Raw genomic sequence first — 15,525 nt, 5'->3', positions numbered from 1 at the left:
TCTCACTTCCATGCATCACTACTGGATATACAATAGTGCTTTTTAAAAACACATAGGGAAAAGGACTGTTTTAAGTATTTACATTTAAAAATGCTTTCCTAGTGATTGTGAATATGCTGACCTAGGCCCCCTTTGGAATCGGAGGCCCGGGCCAAGTGGCCCATATAGCCACCCCCCTCTGTCTGGGCCTGCAAGTTGCGCCATGCCAGGAATAATGTATAAACTTCTGCCATGTTACCTCCTATTTCTCTAATTCTGCACCTTTTCCTCATAGCAGAGTCGTTCCATCTCCTTGGTAATCTTAGTTGCCCTTTTCCAAACCTTTTAACAGTTGTTGTCACCTGTTTGACTTGGGAGGCAATGGAGTGTGCCTTTGGGGGTGAAGCCAAACTGCTGTGTCAGCAGAACCAAAGTGACCTCTCCGGGGCGCAAGCCTGGGCAGTGTGTCTGGAGGTCCTGAGCTGCTTGAACAACAAGACCCCCCCCCTCTCAGCCTCACTGATATAGTCCAAAGGAAAGCAGAGCAAGACATTTGCCACCAGTTTGGCGCCAGAGTTGCCAGAAGGAGGCATACAAGGTGCCATCCAACCCCCTTAGAGACTCCACTCTGGATTTGGGTAGGGTCTACTCCTTAGCCTTTTCTTCTCCTGAAGATATCCTGCAAGGTGGTGGAGGTTTGGGATCAGAGTTTTCCTACTCCTAGATGGTCTTCCTTCCCAGGTTGATGAGCCCCACCTGCACCTCACGCACATGCAGAAACCGACTTCTTGATCGGTTTCTTGAGCGGATACCTGAAGGAGCGTCTCCACCACCATCATTCTGCCCAGACACTGAGGTCCAGCACAGAGGGCCTTCTGGCGGTTCCCTCATTGCGAGAAGCGAAGCTACAGGGAACCAGGCAGAGGGCCTTCTCGGTGGTGGCTCCCGCCCTGTGGAACGCCCTCCCACCAGATGTCAAGGAAATAAACAACTACCTGACTTTTAGAAGACATCTGAAGGCAGCCCTATTTAGGGAAGCTTTTAATGTTTGATGCATTACTGTATTTTAATATTGTGGGATGTGAAACACAAGAGCAGTCAAGTAAACATTCCTAGAGTGAACATGTTTACACATGGGGAGGAATGTTTGTCCAGCCAGCAGATGAACCTCCTGTTTCCTTCTGGGCTGGGACAGACTTCCTCTGCATGTGACTAGAGGTGGGTGTGGCCTCACCTGTGCAGGTAACGACAAAAGCACAGGGCAGGTAGCCATCTCCCTCTCTTTGACTACATGCATCAAAGAAGCAACATCTGCTTAGCCAAAGATGCCCTCTTGGCCTCCAACCAAGAGAGGACAAAGGGACTGTCTCCTTATGAGATAGTTTCCAGGTGTATGTTACTTTTCTAAGCTAAGTCTGCCTTCTGGGATCCGATTGTGAACAGAATGATGTGTTGAGTAAACCTTTTTATACTTTTATAGAAGACTATGTTGTGTCTTATCTTTTATGAGGGAATAAGGGGGAAACACCAGAACAGTTATTATAGAGGCTTTAGCGAGCCTGAGCAAACGCATCCGCTGCGAGTTTAAAAAGGGGAATGTTACTCTGCTAAATTGTGAACTTGTTAACACAAGTTGGAAAGGCTATTATCAGACAATATATCCTCTCCTGCATCCCTGAACATTCCCACAGATATTTTGTTGGAAGCCGCCCAGTGTGGGCGGGGTATAAATAATAAATTAATAATCATAATCATAATTGGACCCACTCTTGGTCTCATTTGTTCATCTGCTGAGCCTGTCTTCACAAGCAGGGAAAGTCCAAAACTCACCTGGTTTAGCCGGCCAGTCAAAGCCGTTTCCCGGGATTGTGGCCACTGGAACAAGAGAGTCTTGGCAGCTGAATCAGGCCAATGGCCCATCTAGTCCAGTAGCCCATTCTCACAGTGGCCAACCAGGTGGCTATGGCAAGGCCTCAAGCAGGACCTCAAGACCTTTATTGCTGGCATCAGGCAGCTGTGGGCCCCCAGATATTTCAGGACTACAACACCCATAATCCCTGACCATTTGCCATGCTGATGGGAGGTGGAGTCCAAAGGCATGTGGAGAGCCACAGGTTCCTCCCCCCCACACACACACCTTTGCTTTATATGGGAAGCACCAAGTCACAGAATCTTGTTTGAGGCCACCTTGTAAATTGGTGGCAGAAGTGGGATTTGAACTCAGGGCTTCCCACCACACACCCCTAACCACTCCACCCTGTTGGCTCTTAGGCAGGGGACAGGAGCTAAGTGGCAGAACCTATGCTTTGAATGCAGAAGCCTCCAGCTTTCTGTGCTTAGTGTGTCCCAGTCAGAAGGCTCAGGAAGCAGGCGATGGAGGGCAGCGGGTGCCTTAGTTGCTGGAGACAGGGACAGAAGAAGCTTCCATTGACTGCATCAGACTATTCACCTATCTGCATGGTATTGTCTACACCAACCGGCAGCAGCTGTCCAGAATTTCAGTCGAGGAGTCTCTCGTAGCCCTACCTGGAGACACCAGAATTGACTCTGGGACCCTCCTCTGCAGCCCTCCTCCCGCAGCTGCTGCCAGCCTGAGCAGGCAACTCTGGCCCCAATGGGCAAATAACCAGAGCCGCCACAAGGCAGCGCCCGGTGAGGTCTGGAAGCACGGGACTCCCAGGGAACCTCACCAGCGATGCCCGAGCGAGCAGCATCGCAGAGCCAGAGAAGCCCGAGCCCATCGGAAGCCTCACTTTTAGGGCTGCCGGTGATGCCCCTGTGCCATTGTTCCAGCTTCCTGGAGTGTGACAAACACTTTCCGGGAAGGTTTCTCCGGTGGGTGCCGAGGGGCGCACAGCTGCTAAGCCAGTGGATCAGTCAGGTGGCTCCTTCAGAGGGTTGGACTCACCGATCCACATGTTAATGTGTGTGTGTGTGTGTGTGTGTCCCTGCGTGTACATATAGAGGGGGCCACTCCGGCAGAGAACACAGTGCAAGGCTCGAACATCAGACGGAACAGTGCAACCCAGGCATCCCACCCGGGCAGGTAGGCGTCTGCTAGCGCTGATTTGCCAGCCTCTCCTCTTTGTCTTGGCGGGGCTTGCGAGTTCCTGGCTTTGCATGCTCTTCAAACCAACCCAGAGCTTTGGAACTGGCAGGTTTGGGGTGGGAAGGACCTGGGGGGGGGGGTTCGGAACTGGGGAGGGAGGGGGGCTTTATGGTTCTCTGGTGTCGAACCTCCTTCTCCCGCCTTAACCTCTCCTTCAGGGAGATCAGCCGCTTAAACATTTGTTTTTGGTCCGACAGCAGAGTCGAAAGCACGCCTTCTCTTTGAACAGGGATTTATTGGAACCGGGTTCGTTGAAGGAGGATTTGTCTTTTGATAAACTAGCTACTTTTTGTTCCCTTTTAAAGAAAAAACGCTTTTGGGTGGTGGAGGACGCAGAAAAAAATCACCCAATTTGAGAGAGAAGGGCGGGTGGAAATTCCTCTATGTATTGAAATGTTTTAGCCGGAACAAGGTGGCATTTTGCAAATAATGCATATATATATAAAAAAAAAAAGATAGAAAGAAAGAAAATATTTGTCGCAATGTTTGCTTTTCCCCCCTTTTCCTTCCTGTGGATATTTCTCAGCAGCCAGCTCTGAAAGGTTTGTTTTAGAACTATTTCGTTAACAGGAGACCTGCCCCTCTCAATTTTTCTGCTCTCCCCCGTTCCATTGTCTTGCAAAGGGAATAATCCCTTCAAAGATAACTGCGCATTTCCTACGGAAATCTCTCCAACTTAGAATCCAAGTTCCTTTAGGCTTCAGTTCTATGCGCGCTTACCTGGGAGCAAGCTGCGGTGAAGGGCGCAGGACTTACTTCCGAGTATCCATACATAGGATTCCGCGCTCAGTCTTCCAGAATCCCCACAGCAGGTATTTTAAAACTCCATTTCTGAACAAAAAGAAAAAGGAACCCTGAAAAACTTTGGAACTTTATCTTAAAGCTTTATTCCCAGAAGCGACTGTTGGAAGAACAATGCTTTTTGGGCCACACGCAGAGAGATAAATGTTCTAAGCTGTGTCCTGAGGACAAATTTGAACCCCCAAAACAAATTTCTTCCCCTTCTGCTCGGCAGCTTCTCCTGGTTTGCATTTCTGCGGCTGAATGTTTGGAGTCTTTGTCTGCCGCCTTCTCTGCACCGTATAATTCAGCCGATTATAGTCAATTTTACGATAGGATGCACATTGCGCCACTTGCGCCTCTGCAGGCATCCAGTAGACCAGGGAGATCTGTAGCAAATGCAGCTCCACTGTGAGGGTTTTTTTTGTTTTTGTTTTTTTGAGGGGGAGCAGTTCTTGCAAAGAATAGGCAGGTAGATCTATGGACAGAATGTGGTGCGCCTGCCACGTTGACAAAGGAGCGCGCCGTCTCCTATCTCAGAACTGCATTAAAATACTATCAAAGTTCCAGATGCCCTCATGATGAAATGCAACGCGCACATGATTACAGTTTGCTCTGGGGGTTTTTTAGAAAGAGGTTAATGTGCTTTCCCATTAAGAGTATCTCAGTTAAATCGGCGGCACCTGCTTCCCACTAGATGTGTTGACATTTGGCGCCGGTTCTCTGACATGCAGGAAAGCTACCGGTAATTGCTAATTCCGTAAGAGAGAGGGGGGGGTGAAACAGAAGGAGGGTTTAACTGTATCCTCTAAAGCAGTGTTTCCCAACCTTGTGCCTCCAGATGTTTTTGGCCTACAACTCCCATCATCCCTGACCACTGGTCTTGCTAGCTAGGGATGATGGGAGTTGTAGGCCAAAAACATCTGGAGGCACAAGGTTGGGAAACACTGCTCTAAAGAACACTGCTGGTCAGCGGTTCCCTGCTCCCAGGCTTCTCCTTCGTGTCCGTTGTTATTTAGTCGTTTAGTCGTGTCCGCCTCTTTGTGACCCCCTGGACCAGAGCACGCCAGGCACTCCTGTCTTCCACTGCCTCCCCCAGTTTGGTCAAACTCATGCTGGTAGCTTCGAGAACACTGTCCCGCCATCTCGTCCTCTGTTGTCCCCTCCTCCTTGTGCCCTCCATCTTTCCCAACATCAGGGTCTTTTCCAGGGAGTCTTCTCTTCTCCTGAGGTGGCCAAAGTGTTAGAGCCTCAGCTTCAGGATCTGTCCTTCCAGTGAGCACTCAGGGCTGATTTCCTTCAGAATGGAGAGGTTGGATCTTCTTGCAGTCCATGGGACTCTCAAGAGTCTCCTCCAGCACCATAATTGAAAAGCATCAATTCTTTGGCGATCAGCCTTCTTAATTGTCCAGCTCTCACTTCCATACATCACTACTGGTAAAACCAGAGCTTTAACTATACGGCCTTTGTCGGCAAAATGATGTCTGCTTTTTAGGATGTTGTCTAGGTTTGTCATTGCTTTTCTCCCAAGACCTTTGTATCCACCACATGCCTTATCTGCTAGTTAACCTGGTGTTGACATGGAAAGATTCCAGCAGAAAGCAAAATCTTTGCAATGTTTTGGATCATAAAAAAAGAAAGGAAGAAAAAGACATATATATGCATTTGATGGGCAATTTTGATGCAGTTTTACTGGGAATCAATTCTCATTGGAAGCACAGAGACTTGGCTCCCAAGCGCACCGGTCTCTGAGCTGCCTTCCGCCTCTCTCCCATCGCTAAAATCACACAATCCGGCTACAGCTGGGCAAGAGATGCCCACATCCTTAACTCTTCCGCCAGAGAAGGTGTGTTTGCTCAGACCACAGTTAGAGGCAGCAGCACTTCTGAATCCCAGTTCCTGGAAACGACAGGAGGGGAGAATTGTTCCGATCCTGTTTGCGGGTTTCCCAATAAAGGCATTTGGTTGGAAGGTGCTGATCCAGCATCTCTTTGGGTTATCTGGGAAGCCCACAAACAGGAATGGAGTGTAATGGGACTCTCCCACTTGTGGTCTCCAGCAGCAGGTGTTTGTTGTTGTTTAGTCGTTTAGTCGTGTCCGCCTCTTCATGGTCCCCTGGACCAGAGCACGCCAGGCACTCCTGTCTTCCACTGCCTCCCACAGTTTGGCCAAACTCATACTGGTAGTTTCGAGAACACTGTCCCACCATCTCGTCCTCTGTCGTCCCCTTCTCCTTGTGCCCTCCATCTTTCCCAGCATCAGGGTCTTTTCCAGGGAGTCTTCTCTTCTCATGAGGTGGCCAAAGTAATGGAGCCTCAGCTTCACAATCTGTCCTTCCAGTGAGCACCCAGGGCTGATTTCCTTCAGAATGGAGAGGTTTGATCTTCTTGCAGCCCATGGGACTCTCTAGAGTCTCCTCCAGCACCAGAATTCAAAAGCATCCATTCAGCCTTCTTTATGGTCCAGCTCTCACTTCCATACATCACTACTGGCAGATGTTTAGAGGTAGACCATTCCTGACCCTGGAGGCTCCGCAAATTAATTACAACTGATAGTCGTTGTTCGCCTTATCTCCCAGTGAAGTTGCCGATGACTATCTTGTGGTCTCCCATGTTGTAGCTTAGCTGAAGGAGTCCTTCCATTTGTCTCTTCCAGCCTTCAGCTTTTCTGGATGGTCCCTGCCTTTTAGTGTTCTGGTGTGGAGGTGGAGATAAGCTTCTCTCCATCCACAATGTGCATAATTTCCTATGCCTCTGTTGCATCTTCTCTCACCCATATTTCTTCCAAATGAAAAATGCTCCAAACCGTTGCCTTCTCTTTTGGAAGTTGCTCTGGTCTCTGGATCATTCTAGCTGCTGCTTCTATGCTCTTAGGGACACAGGGAACTGCCTTATGGCTTCAGGCCTGTGGGCCAATGACCTCAGCATCATCTACACCAGGGGTAGGCAACCTAAGGCCAAGGGGCCGGATGCAACCCAATTGCCTTCTCAACCCGGCCCACGGATGGTCCGGGAATCAGCGTGTTTTTGCATGAGTAGAATGTGTCCTTTTATTTAAAATGCATCTCTGGGTTATTTGTGGGGCATAGGAATTCGTTCATTTCCCCCTCAAAATATAGTCCGCCCCCCCACAAGGTTTGAGGGATGGTGGACCAGCTCCCTGCTGAAAAAGGTTGCTGACCCCTGGTCTACACTGGCTGGCAGCAGCTGTCCAGGATTTCAGGCAGGAGGGGTCTTCCCCAACCATACCCAGAGATGCCTTGGGGATTTGAACCCACGACCCTCTGTGCGCAAGGCAGATGCTCTACCATAGAGCTACAGAACTCCCCTCGTTTCCCTCTATCTGCTTCCAGGAGCCCCCGCTTGCCTGCCCAACACTCTCTCTTAGGACCCGAAATGTGCAAATGGCTGCACCCACCCAACTCTCCAAAATGAGGACCGAGGGGGCGTGTCAGGCGCTGAGACAAAGGGCAGAGCATACGGCAGTGGCAGACCGTGGGGTCTCAGATTTCAGCAGGGCCCCGGGCAACATCAAAATTTGGCTCCCTCACTTCTCTTGTTGTTGTTTAGTCATTTAGTCGTGTCCACCTCTTCATGGTCCCCTGGACCAGAGCACGCCAGGCCCTCCTGTCTTCCCCTGCCTCCCGCAGTTTGGTCAAACTCATGCTGGTAGCTTCAAGAACACTATCCAACCATCTCGTCCTGTGTCCTCCCCTTCTCCTTGTGCCCTCCATCTTTCCCAACATCAGGGTCTTTTCCAGGGAATCTTCTCTTCTCATGAGGTGGCCAAAGTATTGGAGCCTCAGCTTCAGGATCTGTCCTTCCAGTGAGCACTCAGGGCTGATTTCCTTCAGAATGGAGAGGTTTGATCTTCTTGCGGTCCATGGGACTCTCAAGAGTCTCCTCCAGCACCAGAATTCAAAAGCATCCATTCTTCAGCGATCAGCCTTCTTTATGGTCCAGCTCTCACTTCCATACATCACTACTGGGAAAACCATAGCTTTAACTATATGGACCATTGTTGGCAAGGTGATGTCTCTGCTTTTTAAGATGCTCTCTAGGTTTTACTCCACGCTAAGTAATAGTTGTTGCACCCCCAGTTTGTTGCACCTCCATGCCCAGTGTGACTGAACCGGTTGCACATTTAAAGTGCACAACTCCCCCACCCCACAAATACTGGGAACTGTAGTTTCTTGAAGGCGCTGGGAACTTTAGTTCTTTGCAGCAGAAACTATGGTTCCTTGGATGCTTTAGAGAAGCCATGTGCAGAGTGCAAAGAGCTAAAGTTCCTGGCGCCTTCCAGAAACTACAGTTCCCATGATTAGGGGTTGGGGGGCAGTTTTGTGCTTTAAATGCGCGGCTCTGCCCATAGAATTAGTTTGTGCCTACCATCTTATCATAGAAGGGGATTATCTGGCCCTGCAGTGGTCAAACTTAGAGCTCTCTTCTGAACCACAGGATTGTGTAACCTGCAGCTTGGTCCACGTTGAGGTTGTACAGTGGTTTTTGGAATAAAAGCTTCAGCACTTAGCCAGCCACGAGCCTGACACCAGTACTGTCTGCACTGATTGCCACTGGTTATGAAACGCAAGACCCTCTCCTTGCAACGCAGAGGGGCTACAGCTGAAGAATGGCCTTTCCCATCTTCCCCCCACCTTTCCTGTAGAATTGTAAAGCTGGAAGGGACTCTGAGGGTTTTATAATTAAGTATTTTAAAGTGCTTTTTTGAACCGGGAAGGGCGGGGTATAAATAAATTATTATTATTATTATTATTATTATTATTATTATTATTATTATCATCATCATCATCATCATCATCATCATCATCGTCTAGTCCAACACCTTGTTGAGGTAGAATCCATTTTGCTGGACTCAAATGATCATATTTTATATTTATTATTATTATTATTATTATTATTATTATTATTATTATTTTAAAAAACAGGAATTTTTTGGTAAGGAAAGTCATAGGAAAATGTAATTGGAAAATGTGGAATAGCAACTGTTTGCTACTGCGTTGCATAACCTCCCTGCCTGCCTCGCACAAAAAAATCAGAACAAATTGTGAATCAAGTGGTTGTCTGGATGCAACCTCAGGGAAGGCCAACCCTAAGGAAAGCCCACAAGCAGAACCCAAGCGCAAGAGCATTCACCACTCCTGGGCTTCCCAGCTACTGGTTTTCAGAAGCATTTCTTCCTCCAACCACGGCTAGTAGGAGCCACCCATAGCCCTGTCCTTCAAGAATTTCTCCAGTCCTCTTTTAAAGCCATCTAGGTCGGTGGCCATCACTGCCTCCTGTGGCAAGGAGTTCCATAGTTAAATTATGCACTGTGTGGAGGATAAAGGACTTTAATTTGCCGTCCCCGACTCTTCCAGCATTCAGCTTCATGAGATGCTCACATGTTGAGAAGAGGAGGAAAACCTTTATCTCTCAACTTTCTCTTTTTAGAAAACTCCCAGCAGGTTACCTTGCCTTCTCTCTTAACTAAAATAAAGGAAAAGGGACCCCTGACCGTTAGGTCCAGTTGTCGATGACTCTGGGGTTGCGCGCTCATCTTGCTCTGTAGGCCAAGGGAGCTGACTTTTGTCCGCGGACAGCTTCTGGGTCATGTGGCCAGCATGACTAAGCCTCTTCTGGCGAACCAGAGCAGCGCAGGGAAACGCCGTTTACCTTCCCACCGGAGTGGTACCTATTTATCTACTTGCACGATACAATACGATACAATAATCTTTATTGTCATTGTCCCATACGGAACAACGAAATTGAAAAATCTTCATAAGACATTCAAAACCAACAAGCCTATTATCCCACCTATCCCAACCTGGTTAGCCTCCTAAAAACTCCATTTTTAAATACAGTATACGTCCATTCAGACTCCTTACACTGCGTTTAAAACCCAAATCGCATTTGGATAGAAACTGTTTCTCAGGCGGCTAGTCCTAGTCTTTATAACCCTGGACCTTCTTCCAGAAGGCAGAAGCTGAAAGAGATCATTTCCGGGGTGCGCACTATCCTGCGCTATCTCTGCAGCTTTCTTATGGAACCTGGAAGCATAGATTTGATCCAAGGTGGGAAGAGGGCACCCAATTATTCTCTCCACAGTCTTGACAACCCTGGACAGTGTTGTTTTTCCCCTGACCGTGCAGCTCCCAAACCACACACAGAGACTGCTAGGTTGGCAGGAGCAGGGACCGAGCAACGGGAGCTCAGAACCGCCGACCTTCTGATCAGCAAGCCCCAGGCTCAGTGGTTTAGGCCACAGCGCCACCCAAATGCTGCAGACTCCCTTCTTAAGATGTTTGCTCCATCTCCTGGCTCGCTTTGGTGAACCTGATCTGCCCACTCAGCATCTGCTACAAGTAATACGCAAAGGCCAGTCAATTTAGTCGCCTCCCTCCCTCGTAAAAGCTCCCTGGTGGCAAAACCTGACTGTCCTCAGGCCATGCAAGTCATTAACAGGAGGCATTTCATTTGGTCCACAGGGGCATCTTCAGAGCTGTTTGGAAACTTGGAAATCCATTCCCAGGCAGTGCAGGGAATACCAGACCTTCCAAGTGGCCTTATTTCGCAGGGACAGTCCTGGAATCACAGATGCCGTCCCGGTTTTTGCTTTGATCCCAGAATGTCCCACTTTTCCTTAAAGGTAAAGGTAAAGGTACCCCTGCCCGTACGGGCCAGTCTTGACAGACTCTGGGGTTGTGCGCCCATCTCACTTAAGAGGCCAGGGGCCAGCGCTGTCCGGAGACACTTCCGGGTCACGTGGCCAGCGTGACATCGCTGCTCTGGAGAGCCAGAGCCGCACATGGAAACGCCGTTTACCTTCCCGCTGGTAAGCGGTCCCTATTTATCTACTTGCACCCGGAGGTGCTTTCGAACTGCTAGGTTGGCAGGCGCTGGGACCGAGCAGCGGGAGCGCACCCCGCCGCAGGGATTCGAACCGCCGACCTTTCGATCGGCAAGTCCTAGGCGCTGAGGCTTTAACCCACAGCGCCACCTGCGCCCCTTAGGATATCACTATTATTATCCTCATGGTTGAAGTTTGTAACATGAAGCACAGTGTGGAGAAAGTTGACAGAGCAAGGTTTTCACCCCTCTCTCTATGTGGAATGGGTTTTACTGGATAGGAGGGGGTATATTCGTTGCAATTTATCTCTCTGGGCGCCCACCTGTGTGGGCTAAACAGTTTTCCAAACACCCGTCCTGGGCAGCAAAATTAAAAGCGAAGCAATCAGGCTGCAAAACCTTGTTTTCAGAAAGCGCAGCTACAAAGTAAGCTGGCTTCCCCCTTCTTGCCCCGCTTAACAAAGAATCAGGCAACAGCTTGGGAAGCAAGTTTAAAAATATAATTTAATCGCTTACATTCTTGCATTGGTTTGCAGCAATGGCAGCAGTAAAATCCATGCAGGCAAAATATTTATATTTGCAGGATGACCAGCTTCAGGCATGTATAGCAAGAACAAGGCACAGCTGCCCTCAGGATCAGGGCCGGATTTAGGTCTGATGAGGCCCTAAGCTCCTGAAGGTAATGGGGCCCTTTATATGTTCAGCTGTCCTTTGTCAACAACCAATTGTCACTGTTTTTTGTGTTGAATACGGTATATGCTATATGCACCCTATATATAGAAATGAGCAAACCAGTGATATTTTAGGGAGCAGGCTAGCAGACGGGGCCCATTACTTACATCACAGGAGCCTACACAACACAAAACACTTTTGCTGTATGTAGGTTTTATTTTATTTGTTTTTTATCTTATATTTTGGAAATGTACATCCAGCGTTTTTCCCCTTTAATTTTTTTGGGGGCCCCCAATAGAGTGGGTCCCTAAGCTATAGCTTGTTTAGCTTAGACGTAAATCCGGCACTGCTCAGGATTGGTCAAATGAAGAGAGAGGAAGAGGAAGTATCATATGCTCCTTCCTCTCCAGGAGAGGGGAAATGACATCACACAGAGCCCTCTCTAGCAATTGAATCTCTCTGGTCTGTGTATCTGCCTATCAGCAATGCAGCTCTGTGGGCGTGGCTCCTTCTCATGAGAACTAGCAAGTATATAAATGTAAACGAATGTTGGAAGGTTCAGAACAGGTAAAAAAGACAACTTCATCCAGCACAAAGTTGAACTATGGAACTCCCTGCCACACTGTTAATGGAGAAATCTGAGAGCTCCCTTGGGCAAAAAACAAGGACACCAGCCAGGAATACCAGAGCAAAACAGCAGTCAGTAGGCTTGGTCTTTATTGAAGACTGTCGCAACAGGACTCCCACCTGCCACCAGGTGGAACAAGATGGAAGCCCCGAACAAAAGAGAACCCAAACTTTTATTAGCTGCTAATGCCCATGTTACACCCCCCCAAACTACATCACTCATACATCATGGTTACATCATGAAAGGGGAGGTCTGGTGGCAGGAATCTGAGCATCCTGGACCCTGCCCCATGGTTCCCCTTGCCCTCCACCAAACACCCATCAAGTGGAACAAAAGAGATCTTTACATTTCCCTGTTTCCCAGCCAAGTTCATCACACCCTTTTGTCTTCATCTGGGTTTGTCATTTCTGGAATGGCTGCCTGTCTGGCCATCAGGTCTCAGGATGCCAGGAATTATCCCTCAGGCACCACTGGTGGACCTGCCCTAGACTTAAGGCTTTCTGGGAATTGATATATAACGAGTTGAAAAAGGTATTTAAGTATACCTTCCCTAAGAAACCAGAGGCCTTTCTTTTGGGCATCGTCGGCCAGAGGGTGTTAAAGAAGGACCGAACATTTTTTATGTATGCAACAACAGCAGCAACGATATTTGTCGCTAAGCACTGGAAAACCCAAGATTTGCCCACACTGGAAGAATGGCAGATGCAACTGATAGACTATATGGAGCTAGCAGAAATGACTGGCAGAATCCGAGACCTGGGAGAAGAGGCTGTGGAAGAAATTTAAGGACTATTTACAAAAATATTGTAAATTGTATGAATGTTAAGAAAGATGTAAGATTGTCAACAATATGGCACCAATAAGTTAGTTAAAAGGAATATGAAGATAAATGAAAATATAAGAAAAGATAAATTTTGGATAAATATTAGGTTAAAATTAAGCTTTTAAGGTCTGGGTTAAATTATCTAAAATTAGCGATACAATATTAGAAAATTATAATATAAGAATTGAAACAAGGTGATAAATTGCTGGGTAAAGCTCGAAAATCTGGAACGCAGGAGCGAGAGATGCGAGGAAGTCCAAAGAAGTGAAGAAAATGTGGATATTGGAAAAATTATATGTTATTTTGTTTGTTTTTTCTATTGCATTAAGAAAATCTTTAATAAATAATAATAAAAAAAGGAATTATCCCTCAGGCAGAGGGGCTGCTGAGTAGCTGAGCTCACATGTCTATATGAATTTCTGAAGTTTCCCCAGTGAGCCAGTACAGAGATACATTTATCAGTGAATTCTTACATTTGGTATCGTGCAGCAGAGGCCCTTTGAATAGATAGGAAGAAACTGTGATGAAGTGTTTTGTGGGGACTGATTTTGGTAGTGGGCTGCATGTGCATGATATCTGCTGGAGGGGCAACCCCCCCCCCCAACACTATACATAAATTCCTGCAACAACAAGAAGCAGTGGTGGTCAGCAACCTAGGATTAGACAAATTCATGCCTTCACGGTTGAAGGCAGTCATGCTTCTGAACAGCCGTTGCTGCAAGAAGGCAGAGGGCTTGTGTGTTCGGATCCTGACTGTGGGCTTCCCTTGGGGGCATTAGATTAGATGGGACATTGGCCTGATCCTGCATGTTCTCCATCTGCTCTTATAATCTGCATTTTCCAGAACAAGATTCAAACCGGAACACAGCCAGCCTTTGAGATTTGCACCTTTCCGAATTTTGCAGCCAAGTAACGCGTGTATGAAAAAAGCTCATTTACTAGGCTAGAGGGTGCATATGAATTTATTTTCGTTATTTGGTTAAAAGCGTTCGTCAACCATTTAATTGTTTTTTTTAAAAAATCTCCGTGATACAAAAACAATGCAAAAAGCAAACATTGCCATTGAAACGAAAAGGCACCCAGACACCGATAAAACAGCAGTAGAGAAACATGTAAAAGCCTCTGAGAGCATATAAAACCGTCAGTGTCTTATGTTTGAAATGCATCTATTAGTGAAAATGTGCATTCTGTTAGGGGGAAAGTACTTTGCAAAAGCATATCAATTAGGCGAGATTGCACACCAAAGTGTGTAGCGTCTGAAATTCTGATGGATTTCCACAAGGGCTTCAGAGATGAAAAAAATCACAAGCTAATGTCAGAATGTGAAGCATTAAACTTAAGGTTGAGGGTGGGGAATGAGAAACAGAGAAATGGACAGGTTTGTCTGTCCCTTCTCCCGAGTAAAACTCCGCAAAGGTTGCAGGATGCTGCTCAACAGAAAAGGCCTGTGTTGACCCCCTCCCCACATGCTCAATGGGATTTGTTGTTGTTTAGTCGTTTAGTCGTGTCCAACACTTCTTGACCCTCTGGACCAGAGCACGCCCGACACTCCTGTCTTCCACTGCCTCCCGCAGTTTGGCCAAACTCATGCTGGTAGCTTCGAGAACGCTGTCCAACCATCTTGTCCTCTGCCGTCCCCTTCTCCTTGTGCCCTCCATCTTTCCCAACATCAGGATCTTTCCCAGGGAGTCTTCTCTTCTCATGAGGTGGCCAAAGTCTTGGAGCCTCAGCTTCAGGATCTGTCCTTCCAGTGAGCACTCAGGGCTGATTTCCTTCAGAATGGATCAGTTTGATCTTCTTGCAGTCCATGGGACTCTCAAGAGTCTCCTCCAGCACCTCTCCAGAAAGTGTGTTTAGGAGTTAGCCCAAAGATAGAAGCAAGAACAACTACCAACAAAAGAAGCGTGGCTGATGAAATTATTGGATTATGCCAAATTGGGAAAATTGACTGCGAAAATATGGAACCAGCAGGACCAGACTTTTCTGAAAGACTGGAATAAATTTATGTAGTATTTGAAAGACGACTGCCAACAACCGACATCGTTAGCAGGGTTACAAGAAGTTTTGCAAGGATAAAAGGATAATTTGTTATTAAGAGTGATTTTTAAAAAAAATTTTTTTAAAGGATTGGATTTAATAAGAAGAAAATATAATCAAATGCAGGAGCAGAGAATAAGTTTGAAAACCATTAGCCGTTGTGTGGGTGTGTGGGTGTGGAGGGAAGTATCAGGCTTATTAGCCAAATGTTGTTTATTTTGTTATAAAACACTGTTGTCATTTTGGGGGAAAAATGTAAAAACCAATAAAAATAATTCTGTATAAATAAAAAAAGAAAGTTTAGGACAAGCTTAGAGCACCCTGCTCTAGGCTGAGCCTCCAGGAGTTTTTGTACTTCCAAACATACCTATTTACTACATGGATACTCCATCACCCCCTTCCTCCAAATTCTTCCTGATTTGCTGCCCTTTGGGGCTTGTGGGAGCTGAGAAGAAGTCCGCCCGTTTCAGCCCAGTTCCTGTGCCTCAGTTTCTCCTTTCCGAGTCCTAAGTAGCTTGTGGATGCTGCAAATAAACCACCCAGGTGGTCCTAGCTATCCTGCCTTGGTCCGGCTGAATCCCTGCATGCTTTTCCTATTATTATTATTATTATTATTACCCCCAAAAGCGGAGAGCAAGAGAACAAGCTGTCT

The 15,525-nt window shown here is 47.2% G+C and overlaps 2 protein-coding genes across 3 annotated transcripts in view; one reads left to right on the top strand and one right to left on the bottom strand.

Annotated features, from left to right (window-relative positions):
* Positions 1-15,525, bottom strand: part of ZNF395 (zinc finger protein 395) — a 446,083-nt gene that overhangs the window by 289,862 nt on the left and 140,696 nt on the right. The window lies entirely within an intron of this gene.
* PNOC (prepronociceptin) overlaps positions 2,882-15,525 on the top strand; it is a 43,945-nt gene continuing 31,301 nt past the window's right edge. The window contains exon 1 of the mRNA XM_083731778.1: positions 2,882-3,025. The gene's annotated coding sequence lies outside the window, so the exon portion shown is untranslated. The remainder of the gene's footprint in view (positions 3,026-15,525) is intronic.

This window comes from Podarcis gaigeae (assembly GCF_964106915.1).
Source record: "Podarcis gaigeae genome assembly, chromosome: 3".
Classification (NCBI taxonomy): domain Eukaryota; kingdom Metazoa; phylum Chordata; class Lepidosauria; order Squamata; family Lacertidae; genus Podarcis; species Podarcis gaigeae.
Note: the sequence above shows the minus strand (reverse complement) of the source record. Positions and strands in the feature narration are given on the sequence as shown.